Source organism: Palaemon carinicauda, chromosome 15 (genome assembly GCF_036898095.1).
Source record: "Palaemon carinicauda isolate YSFRI2023 chromosome 15, ASM3689809v2, whole genome shotgun sequence".
Taxonomy (NCBI): domain Eukaryota; kingdom Metazoa; phylum Arthropoda; class Malacostraca; order Decapoda; family Palaemonidae; genus Palaemon; species Palaemon carinicauda.
The window spans coordinates 100,380,757-100,390,756 of NC_090739.1; the positions used below are offsets into that span (position 1 = coordinate 100,380,757).

General features: G+C 32.2%; 1 pseudogene; it reads right to left on the reverse strand.

Annotated features, from left to right (window-relative positions):
- Positions 1-3,464: 3,464 nt before the first annotated feature.
- On the reverse strand, positions 3,465-5,056 carry LOC137654348 (uncharacterized; annotated as a pseudogene).
- Between the last annotated feature and the right edge of the window lie 4,944 nt (positions 5,057-10,000).

Below are 10,000 nucleotides of genomic sequence, written 5' to 3' on the forward strand. Positions count from 1 at the left end.
CATTTCTCATAATCTCACAAACTATATCCTATGCTTATTCTTCTTTTAATTTTGGTCTCGTATCCCGGCAAATCACTGTCTGTCCCAAGCAGTATATTCATCAACAAAATCTAGAGGCTTATCCATGACCTTTATTTGTTGTCTCTACATTTTCATTAAACAATATCTTAGTTTTAGTCATATTTATGCTTTCTTTATTCAAGTATTCTATCATCTTTTGCTTTTTTTCACATGATTCACGAAATAGAACTATGTCATCTGCATATCTTAAGTGGTTAAGCATTCCCCCTTGATGTTAATTCCTACATTTTCCCATTATAAATTCTTAAAAACTTCTAGACACGCTGTGAATAATTTAGGAGAAATAGCCTCCCTGTCAAACTCATTTCTTAATCAGAATTTTCTCATTATCTTTATGTAGTTTTAGGATTGCTGTACTTCCCATATAGATATCTTTATGTTTTCTAAGACAAGATTCATCTTTGAAGTGATTTCATTACTGCCGAAATTTTGACAGAATCAAAAGATTTCTCATAGTTTAATGTTCATAAATATACATACTTAAGACGGACAGTAAGTGTTTTCCTAGGACATGAGACTGAAATCAAATGAAGGATAAGCATGGGATGGAGAGCTTTTCCTAAACTAAGAAAATTAAGTAGCATTTGAACAATAACAATTACCATAGGTTTTATATATATCTATAGCTGAAACAAATATATTAACAGACCGAAATATTCACCACAGCTCCAAATTTCATATTTATCATATTTATACATTTCTCAGCTACAGATATAACATATTCCAAAGAAAATTTATCCAACCAAATTTCATAGAACCTGTCGCTTCTAGATTTTAAAAACTTAACAATTCTCTCATTGCTGCATAACACATACGGCAAAAGAGTTTAAACAAATGTTGGCAGGAATCTTAAACATCGTGCATTATTTATTAGAAATACCTACGGTTTTTTTTAGAAACATAAATATTTTCTAAGTACACTCTACTTACAACATAAATTGACTTTTTGTCCTTTTAATGGCGGAGGGAATATATAAGAAATTTATAATAAATATGATGATTTCGCACAAATACAGAAATAAACTGTTTTTTTTTTACTGCTGATAACTTGGTATTCGTTTTAATTTCTTTGATAAGAAGTCAAGTGTAATCGGATTTTGATAAGATTAGGCTGCCGAAAAAAATAGTTAGATGATTAGGGAAGACCCTGAATTTTTTGTTCATAATCAATCTCTAATGGAAAAGTCGATAACCTAGTTAAAGATATGAATATTTATTCTTATCAACCTCTTTCTGATAACAAAGGGTAAGGCATAATATAGTTTTTTGTTGCCCGCACGCTAATTTGTAAGACTAATATTAACACTATGTATTAAGATGCAGGTAATTTAGCAGTTCAAAATTATACAATCGAACTTTCAAAGGTTTAGCTAACTTAGTGAAAAAGTGTAGGATGATTGTGACAAATAAATAAGAACGCAGATACGATTTAAAATCCTTTTATTTCTGTAGAGTGATTTATAGATTTGATTTATCTAATTCAGTTTTTATTTATGATTTAACTAACAGTACCACTATTCACGTAAATAAAGTTTACTTCACATATCTACAGTAGGCTTCAGCTTAGAACGATATCTCAATGATGGATTTCAGAGAAATTTGGGAAATAACAGATATATTTATTTCTCAGTTTTTAATTTGAGATGTATTTTCAATCTCATTTATAAGAACATTCCTGTTTCATTCGTAACAAATTTAGTGATTATAAACTTCCTATTCATCTTCTTTTTAGTTGCGTACTTATTTCATGTTTTTCTCATGTTTTATAAGATCATTCCAGCAATATTCTTACTCGATTACAGAGCAGCAAAAACCATTACTGGTTACTAAATGGAAAAAATGTTACAATAGATCTCATTTATCTGAGATTTCTTTTGCACATCGTTTAGATTATCTCCTTATTTTAAGCAATGTATTATTTTTATATATTTTTCTTAATCGTATTAGATTCTTTAAAGGTAAACCTTTATATTTTAACGATGTATTTTATTATCTATATTTATTATTACAGTTTTATATGAATTTTTATATATGTTTGTGTTTTATACATATTTGTGTATATAAATAAATATATATATATATATATATATATATATATATATATATATATATATATATATATATATATATATATATGTGTGTGTGTGTATGTGTGTGTGTGTGTTTGTGTGTGTGTACTCGCTGTAATGCATCATATATTGGGAAAAGTGAAAGATATTACCGAGCAAGATTGTCTGGGCACTTCGGTCGTTCACTTATAAAGGGTAATTATATGACAAAAGCACCCCATTCAGCTATGAGAGACCATTCCCTAAGTGAGGACCACCCAATGTCCAAGGAGAATTTTTCCATTTTGGCCACTTCGCCGAGTGGTCTTGACCTATAGTGATAATGGAGGCAATATTTCAACACCAACTTAAACCAAACCTGGGCCGTGCAACGTATGAACTAACTTATGTTTGATTTTAATTTACGTGAGTTTACAGCGCTGGCGCTTTGATCTTTTATTGAGTATTTAGATTGGTTTTATAGTTTTAGTTTATTTCTTATTTTATTTCATTTCATTTAGTTTGTGTGTTCATTTTCAATTTCCGTTTTAAATATTTATCAAACTATGTTTTAACGTATACAATGTATCCTATTTTTAGGCTCTGATGATGGAAATAGATTTTCCGAAAGCTCAGTAATAAACATGTATATCATAACTCTGGTACTATTATCCATTTTGAAACTCCGCTTTCCATGGAATAAATCAATAGCCGATATACTTGCATATATATATATATATATATATATATATATATATATATATATATATATATATATATATATATATATATATATATATATTACATGTAAGTGCAATGGCACCTATTTTGATAGAATCTGAGTGCTGGACCGTGGCACTAAAGAATGACTGTAGTCCAACTTGTCCCATCGCCAACTCGTCCCATCGCCAAGCCGGCCCATTGTGACTACCAACTCGGTCCATTGCCATCTCGGCCCACTACCAGCTCGGCCCTCTATATACCAACTCGGCCCACATCCAAATTTATCTTATTAAAGCTATTTTATATCATTATATTGTGTGTTATTTTCTTTTATTATGTTTTGTTCTATTTCGAGATCAGACCTGAGAAAAGTCTCGTTTATCTCTTGACAAGTAACTTTGTAAATAAATCTCCGAGGTAAGTAAAAACAGTTTGAAAATAGAAAGAATAGTCTTTATAAATAATATAATGATAAAAAGTAGAACACATTGCTAAATAAATCTGAGGTAAGTAAAAACAGTTTGAAAATAGAAAGAGTAGTCTTTGTTAAATAATATCATAATAAAAAGTAAAGCACATTGCTAAAAGCTTCTAAAAATAATAATGTACATATTACGAAACATAGACAGCAATATGATGAGAAACTGCCTTCAGTAATTGTCTGGCCGATCTTTCATTATTATTATATTCGTCCCATAGTTTTACAAGTTGGCCGTGATGTTTATTATACTTATGTTGCTGCTTTCTCAAAACCTTCCCTTCTGACAGCAGCCGCACCTGTAAATTAACTATGTTTGCCTCATCATGTAGGAGCTTTAAAAGTAAATAAAAATTTAAGTTTCCTTTCCTTGCCTTTAAGTTTATTCTGTTATGCCATCCCTCAACATCATTATTTGTTCTGATGCTCCGACCGAAGACGCACCACGTGTGAGGAGGCCATATTGCAGAATTGATCCACGTCTTTTTCACGTAATTTAAAAGGCTTATGAGTTCATTCACCCCTGCAGCTTTCCTATAAAACCTGATAAAAAGCTCTTCTATATGTTCCTGTGGCATATATGGGAGCGACAACAACTGCCTTAAAAACTGTAAGTGTTTGTGTAAGAACTTTGAAGGCCTAATTCTTGCACTTTCCTCCATACAGCCTGGCCCCAGTGGAAAGCACAACCCTGGATCGTAACATTTGGTAAAATGTCGGGAATAGCACGCCATACACTGCCTTCAAAGTCAATTAAAACTTCTTCAAATTTAAGGGCATGCCCACCTATCAGTTCTCTTATTTCACAAAGAACTTTTTTGTAGTCTCTGCGCCTTTTTCCTGACATAAGCGCAAACAAAAGGGGAACTTGCTTCAATTGCCCATCATATTTCACAAATGCATGGATGCTGAACAGTTGTGTAAATGGTTTGCGTACTATTTTAAAAGTAGCATCAGCATACCACTGCTTCGCTTTAGATAGTAACTTAAGTTGATCATCTGTGGCAAATATCAAATGCCGTCTTTCTCTGACAGTAATGTCCCGTTGCAAAAAGTGTTCAGGAATGTGGGCATCGCTAATTTCGAAATCGAGGTCTTGCGGTTCTCGGGGTCGATTTGCCTTCCGTTTACGATTTCCCTGCCTAGCAAGATTAAATGGAGCCGGTAGACATGAAACAGGAATGGTATGATTTACTTGCTCTCGAAGTACCTCGTCAACAATATCAGAAGAAGGCCGAAAGACGTCTTCCATTGCCTTTTGCTTCACGAGTGTTCATACCTTACTTTTTACAGCACAGCTGGTCTCAGGTGGATGGCAGTGTTCAGCATGCCCTCTAATAAAAGTGTTACCCACTTCTTTTACTGCCGCCATGCATGAGATTTTTTTGTTTTTAACCACACACCGCCAATGAATACTCACGTTATTTTTTCTTTTTAGTGTGTAAGAGTAGCCGGTGCTGTCAATAAGTTTCGAATTTCCTCTTTGTGAAGATGATTCAATCTTTTCATATGTTACTGTCTCCCTTGAGGGAGACATTACCATTGGCGTAGGATCCTCAATTGAAGAAGCACCACTGATATTTGACACTCCACCTTCAAATGAATCTAGACTCTCGGTATTCACATTACTCATTGCCACTGCATCCTCAAAATATTCCGTGTTTGCGCTCGAAACTACACAAGTTTCCCTCGGACTCTGATTTTCTTGAATACACATGTGACACATCCAGTCAATATAACCTTCTTTAACAGCAGCCCTGTATTGCTCCCGGGTGATCCCACTTCCACAGGTCCGATGCTGCCAGTAGCTACATCCATCACATTGCAGTGCTTCCTGTCATATGTAAAGAACACGTTACACATGACATTGTGAGTACAAAGTTAATATATGACATTTCCTTCTTACTGTCCACAAACACCTAACAATTGTCTCAGAGTGCAACTGCGAGGTTTTCCTCCTGTTAAGTCTTTCAAACCTTTTACTGTCAATTTCTATTTCAGCGCTGAATGGCCTTAGTACCCCAGTGACTGGCATAATGCCAAAATTCTATACAAATTAAAATATATGTCATTGGAGTACTATTTATTTACTTTAAAGGTAAATCTTCTTACCTGACGGGGACGGACAGTTTCACAGCATATCAAGCACTGGTCAGCCATGTTGTCCTAGCTGCTTGAAGTCTAGCAGTAGGTTCGTAACCATATCAATTATATAAGCTATGGTTCAGTTTCGAAAATTATTCAAAGCCTTGAACTACATATACGAAACAACTATTACAATGAGGCAATGAGGCACTTAAGAGAAACTTAAGTGCTTGTATAAAGAAGGTTCCTAACCAGCCTCTCTCTCTCTCTCTCTCTCTCTCTCTCTCTCTCTCTCTGTATGTACGTGTGCGTGTGTATCTCCCTCCATCCGGTCCCCTCTCTCTCAGTATTTCTTTCTTTTCAAACAATTATAACAACAACCAAAGGATTTATAATGTTTAGGGAAACGAGTTGTCCAATAATTGTTTCTAAATGCAGTTGTTATTATAGCCATTAAATAATGTTTGGAAATGAATAATAAAACCTTTACACCTATCATTGCGTGATATTGCTGTGCGTGTGCTGTTGCAAAAGCTATACTGGACGACTTCATTTGATCTGATCTGACCTGTCAAAAATGGGCCGAGTTGGCTACATTGAATGGGCCGAGATGGTTATGGGCCGAGTTGGACCCAGTTGTAGGGAGGGATCATGGCTGTCCGGATGTTGGGTGTGTTGGTTACCTGGCGACTCGGGTTCTGGCTTCGGGGTTGTAGCTATCGGGTTTACAGTATATGCATATATATATATATATATATATATACATTATATGTGTGTCACGTATAAATACACACACACACACACACACACACATATATATATATATATATATATACTGTATATATATTATATATATATACACAAATTTCTATTTCATACAGGGAGCAAACATTAGCCCTTTGAAATGAAAGGCAAGGTCGCTACCAATCATGCGACCAGTCTCTAAAAGAAGTCGGAACCCAAGTGCTAACCATATTTCAGGATTTACCTGGCAAGACATCAGTCTCATACCAGTTTCAGGTAATTCCTGAAATGCAGTTAGCACTTAGGCTCAGACTTCTTTTAGAGACTGGCGGTATGATTGGTAGCGACCTTGACTTTCATTTGAAAGGGCTAAGGTTCGATCCTTTTATGAGATAGAAATTAATTTCTATTTGAGAAAAATATTATATTGATTTTCATATATATATATATATATATATATATATATGTATATATATATATATAATAGGAAGCTATATGTGAATAAACTAGAAAAGCAAGGAAATGGGAGAACACTACGTATCACAAGTCTTCATTTCAATCAAATTGAAAAAAAAAAAAATTGTTCGGACGATAAGTGACGTTATAGATGAGAGGAATTTCCAAAATCTGTAAATAGGATATAGGATTAAGAATATCTCTCTCTCTCTCTCTCTCTCTCTCTCTCTCTCTCTCTCTCTCTCTCTCTCTCTCTCTCTCTCTGTATCAGGGAAAAATTACACAAGTATTACCATATAACATTCTTCCAACTTATATCATTGCATTTATATATATATATATATATATATATATATATATATATATATATATATATATATACATATATATATATATATATATATATGTATATATATATATATATATATATATATATATATATATATATATATATATATATATATATATATATATATTCCGGTCCCGTCCAGCCCTCCCTGTCCCTCGTGTATGGGGATAGGGAGTAGTCATACCCTAGTGAGCATGGGGTGCGTGTGTGTACATTCTATCTAAATATTTAGTTGTCAATTTACTGGTTGCGTACACTAGTATATATATACATATATATATATATATATATATATATATATATATATATATATATATATATATATATATAAGTATGAATGTATGCATGCATGTATGTATTGATACAGATATGAGTGTGTTTGTTGAACTTGCTTAGAATATTGAACCAAAGTGAACAATTGGAATGATCCCTTAAAGCCACATTAATCTTTTCTCGTTGCCTCTGAAAGCTAATTAGTCTTTTGTTGGGAAGAAATTTATCGTTTTTCTCCACAAAACTCTAGAATAAACTCTGACGCCAAATTTTGTACCCTCATAATTTATTGTGAGTCGTTGGTCTCACCCAGTCTTTTGCTTGTAGTGTTTAACAGCTTTTGTTAGTGAAACATATTAAGAGTGTTTCCTGCGCCAGCTAACTTTTGCTCCTCTAATACGAAGATTTCTCACGTATACATGCAGTCTTTCTTTGATATTTATTTACTATTGGTAACTTTTTTATTTAAATTTAAGTCTAAGTATTCTACATCTCTAGAGAAAAACATATTTTTAAAATAATGATTTTTAAATGAAAAAAAAAATCCTTGTTTTGCTCACTTAAAATTGCTTTTGCAGCGTTTTATGCCTATTTATGACTTTACTTGCACAGCAATTTCCACTAGGTACACCAATATAAAACTCTGATTCTTGTTCCCAGCTATATATAAAAAAAAACCTCTGTTGTTTATCTAAATTTTATGCCTGAATATGTAATTCTCACTCACACAAATTTGAATATGTAGCCAATAATCTAGTATATATTTCATCGTAATCGAAATTGCAACATGTCCTTGGAAATGCAGATTTTCCCAGTAATTATAGTAACACGCACCACACACACTTACACAAACATATATGTATGTATGTATGTATAAATATATATAATGTCTATATATGTATATATATATATATATATATATATATATATATAATATATAATATATATATATATATATATATATATATATATATATATATATATATAATATATGTATATATGTATAATGTATAAACATATACTAATATATGTATATATATATATATATATATATATGGATATAGATATAATTGTGAGCATGTCTATACGAAAGACTTAAAGCAATAAAAATAATGATGATAAAAATAAAAGTAAAAATAAACTTTGAAAACAAGAAAATCTTTCAAAACAATAACACAGAGCCACAAGCGTTCAGCCCCCGGGATTAATTAGCCATAATTCCATTCAATAATTAAAAAGAAAGAGACTCGTTTCCCAACAATATTTTACTCTCTCTCTCTCTCTCTCTCTCTCTCTCTCTCTCTCTCTCTCTCTCTACATTGTTTCTGAATATAAAGTTTTGTTTTGCTCCGATAAATTAGATTTTCCCACTATCCTGTGCCAGTTTATTTTATTTTTTTTATTTTTTACATAAGAATTTTACTGCCAATATTCGCTTTGCAATCCAATGGAGGCTTTTTGATTTTCAATTCAGAATTCTACACGCTGGACTTTTTGGTTCAGAAGGAGGAACACTCTCTCTCTCTCTCTCTCTCTCTCTCTCTCTCTCTCTCTCTCTCTCTCTCTTCGATTTAAAATTTAATTTTTACTTTGAATCAGATTTGGTTGTATTCAATACAGATAGATATTCGTTTTATTATGAATCAGATTTGGTTGTATTCAATACAGATAGATATTCGTTTTATTATGAACCGCTTTCAGAAAAGTGTGCCTGCTTGTATTTTGATACCTACCCACCCATACACACACTTTATACAAACACGTACACATATCTATTCATTTGTTTATTTATCTCTATACATTCATGAAAGTGAATATATCTGTATATACATATATATATATATATATATATATATATATGTATATTTATATATTTATATATATTTATATATATATATATATATATATATGTATATTTATATATTTATATATATTTATATATATATATATATATATATATATATATACACTACAGTAGTGGCAAAATGTTCAGATTCCTTATCAAGTGAGAAAGATATTTGTACAACTTTGTACATCTTGTTGAAAGGTTTATGACTGATTTATTATGACATGTGCATGTGATAGGAAAATAGAGATGATATGATTGCACGCTTTGTGTCTTTGAAACAAATCGTGCAGACAAGAATACAATTTTCGAGAAGCCTCGTATGCATTACCATGTTGTCTCGAGGAGAAATTCAAATAAACGAACATACACTCTACTGTCACAAATTCGCACAATTTCAACAGGCTACAGCACTCCATTGTCTTGTCTGGAGGAATTCTCACGTTAGCATATGATATTTTAGGCTTCCTCGCCTTGGCGGTATATAAAGTGCACCAGAGGAACGGGATTTCCGTATATTCCGATCATCATATTCATGCAAAGATACCAAAACAACGAATTTTTTTTTTTTCATTTCAGTATAGCTAAAATAAAAAAAGGATAATAAAAACAAATCATTGTCATTTGGTTGAATACAAATTTTTTTTTTCTTTTACGTCAACATTATCTATAGTTTTGTATTATCTAAATCTGAAAGTATGGTCCATTTTCGCTTGTAATTGACCTCCAAGGAATGTTGCAGTATTCATAAATGGTTGGCATACAATAATATAGATGCTCCACTTGACTTTTATCTCCGCTTTAGACGAATTCATTTGGGCTTCAGTCTACGACGAGAGTATACACCCTCAAAGGAAAGATGCGGTAGGATATGTAATTAAGTGATTGAATAAATCAAATATGCAGAATTGAAATTT